This window comes from Camelus dromedarius, chromosome 1 (assembly GCF_036321535.1).
Source record: "Camelus dromedarius isolate mCamDro1 chromosome 1, mCamDro1.pat, whole genome shotgun sequence".
Taxonomy (NCBI): Eukaryota; Metazoa; Chordata; class Mammalia; order Artiodactyla; family Camelidae; genus Camelus; species Camelus dromedarius.
In genome coordinates, this window is record NC_087436.1 from 76,426,651 (window position 1) to 76,430,112 (window position 3,462).

General features: G+C 39.8%; 1 pseudogene; it reads right to left on the minus strand.

Annotated features, from left to right (window-relative positions):
* Positions 1-263: 263 nt before the first annotated feature.
* LOC105092155 (tyrosine-protein phosphatase non-receptor type 20-like) lies at positions 264-1,440 on the minus strand (annotated as a pseudogene).
* Between the last annotated feature and the right edge of the window lie 2,022 nt (positions 1,441-3,462).

Below are 3,462 nucleotides of genomic sequence, written 5' to 3' on the forward strand. Positions count from 1 at the left end.
TAATATATTTGCTGGATATGTGGCTTACAGTCTCTCCAAGTCTGTAGCTTGTCTTTTCATCCACTTTGTAGGGTCTTTCACAGAACAAATGATTTTAATTTGCTTTCCCCTAATATCAGTGATGGCAAGAATGTCTTCTCTCACCATTTATATTCGACACAACACTTGAAGTTCCAGGTAGTACAATAAGACCAGAAAAAGAAATGAGAGGCAAACTATTGGAAAGGAAGAGATAAGTCTGCCCTTACTTGCACATAGAACGATCATCTATGTAGGAAGTCCCAAGGAATTGGGAAGTTCTTTTCAATGGCACAGAACACAACATCCATACAGAGGAACACCCCTGTCCGGCCCACACAAGCACTACAGTGAACAAGGATGGGTTCCTGTAAGGTGGCTCTTCCTCACATAACGAACATACTTTATGAAACCTTCTGCTGAGGCAGGAATGCCGTGGTCTGGCCAAATGGTGAACTGCAAGTGTTTTACAAAGTGACTAGTTCCTGTGGACTTCTGACAACTTGAAATATTCAAACAACAAAACTCTGAAGTATCTGGTAGTTCTCCAGGAAGACATGACAGCTTTTCAATTCCAAAGGCTTTTTCATAGAAATGGGCCAGTAATGGTGGCATTTCATAACTCCATCTTCTACCTCTCTGGTTATGATGACAATAACATTAGAGTTATTTTCCACAACCATTTGCCAAAAATCATCTGTGGTGCCTGGCAGTGGTCCTTGGGTAGCGATATAGTTATACTCTTCTCCAGAATGGACTATTTTAATATAACTAGCATTGATGTAGTCCTTGTTTTCTCCAGGAAGAACACGTGTTGAAACATATGAAAGAGTATCTTGATATCTGTTTTTGTCTCTGTCATGTAGTTCATTCCCAGAGTTGAACACAGCAGGCAGATTCTTAGATCCCAAAGCCATAAATTCCTGGATGATTTCAAATTCTGATACTTTTCTCTCAAGCATTTAAAAATAATCCTTCATGGTTGAATTCTCATGAATACTGAATGTTAATGGTCTAACCAGAGCCAACTGAGCTAGCTCCATTTCGGAAACAATTTCCATCCCTGAGACGTAGGGGAGTCAGTCGGGGAAGGCCCTGTGAACTCCTCCTCACTGCTGGACCTGTCTTTTTGGAAGGAGCTGCTGGTCATTGACAAGCTGGGGTTACTGTCATTTTCTGTATCCTCAAATCCTCAAAATCATCATTTTGTTGGAAATCCTGAAGAAAGACTTTTACCTTCTCTAAGTTAACTTCACTTTCCAAAATCTCAGAGCTCACTGATCTAGGTGTCATGTCCTGACTTGATGAAGGCAAATCTTCCTGATCTGATGAAAGCACAGATGGATCCAGGTTTTTCATGTCAGAGTCCTCTCCCTTCTGACCTTTTCCAGACTCTGCTGTGGCATTCTTGGGTGAAGACATGTTGTCCCCATGTCTGGAGGACGTGAGCAGGTTTCTGCAGGTGCTGGGCCTTATGTTCTGAGAGTCAGGCAGCAGGTCTAATTAGTATCCTGGGGCCAGCACACAACTGTTGTTCACCAACAGTCACTAATTTCAAATCTTCCATGAAAGTCAGCAGAACTCCCAGAGCAAACAGCTTTGATCAGAAACGCATGTCCATTTCTGGTGTGTCCGTTAGTGCAGTGAATTTGAGATAATCCTTAGATCTTTAGATTCTGTAGATTTCCATTTCATCAGATCCGGTAAGAGTCAATTATGAAGCTGTATATGAGATAAAGTTCATCTACCAATAAGTAATGTAACCACACTGGGAGCCAGACTTCCAAGTAGCTGCAAACTGTGGTGGACTTTGGTTTGATTGGAGAACATGTCACAGGAGACAATACTGACTGGCGGTAAATGTCAGTCTGGACCTGCCGCATCCAGCCTCACCCGAACCGCCCCACCACCAACAGCCAAGAAACATCTTTTCTTCAGCGATAGAAGGGAAGAAAATAATTGTCAGTGTTAGTAAGCTTGTAAAGGGAGAGCTTTAACCTAATTCACACCTGGTAACTTCAGGTTTCCTGTTGAGGTAGGAAGAGAGGTGAGAAATAATCTGTTTTGGTCTGAGGGTCAGAGACAAGCATAAAATTGAAGAGGGTAACAAGAATACTAGCTGAGCTGGATGGGAAAAGGTAGGAATAACTGAAAATGGTACCTAATTACATCTGAGTATATTTCCTATGTATAAGCTATCTATAATGTGTAATAGTCGATAAGCCTTTAACCTTCTTGATTATGGGAATGACATGATGAAAAAAACTGTTTAAAGAATAACTTGGCTATGTTATAAATAGTTGAGTAAGAGACAGATGACCTTGGTCTTATGAAGAAAGCCACTGAAGCACTTGTGGCTGTAATTCTGGCAGGAGGCAGTAAGTTTCCAAACCCAGATGGGAAGGTAAAGAAAAGGGATAGGATGGTTAAACAAAAATGTGATAATAACACTGGTATGAGATAGATGATCATGAGAATAGTGTGAGGATAAGGAAAAATGAGATATATGTTAATAGACTGGAATAAGTAGGCAGTGCATAAGAACTGAGTTTTGTGTCTCTAAACAAGTTACTGTTGATTTTAGAGATCTTGACATCCTCCAGCTTTCTTACTCTGTTACCTCAATCAACTACTACTCTAATAAAACAAAGTACACACTAATTGCTTGTACAATTCATGAGATAAAGTTTATCTACCAATAAGTAAAGGAATTTTTTGGAAGGTGCAGGTATCATAAAAATCAGGTTACCTGAATGTCCTTAAATGTGAGACAATCTCAGGGTAAGGGGAAATTAGATATTTCCTGGGTGATGCTCTAAGAGGGCCAACCAGCTTGCCATGATATATGTGAACTAATAGTTTAACTCATTATAACAACCCTTTGCCTATTGTCACTTAGGCATGGTTGAGTGTTCTAGCCTAGTCTAGGACACAACAAGAAGGGGACGTGAGTAGGGTAGTTTTGATTTTTAATAGATTAGGAAGAAAGGTTAGGATAATTGAAAGATGCTAAATGAAAATATAGAGAACTTTACAATCCAGGTTTCTGAGAGGCTAGTTTAAATTTGCATTAGCCTACATTTAAGTAGCAGCTGTTTGAGCTTTCATTTTCTGTAAGTGGGCTGGACTGCTTGGTGGCAGGTCAAAATTGTAAATAGCAAGCCTGCACCTCCAACTACTTTAAGGCTGCCAGGGACTGAATGCTTAATTTATGATTAACGCATGATTAAGTGTTAAATGGCAGTCAGAGAGACTTTCTGAGATTATCTGATTAGCTTTTAGCACCCAGAGATCTCTTCTCAGTGGAATTTGTGCTCTATAATTAAGGCCTAGTAATATAAATATCTAAGAGAGAATTTTGATTCATGTACCAACAACACACTCAACACACTCACAGAAGGTAAGTTATCAGAAAGCATTTAAGAAAGGATTTGAGATTTTGAG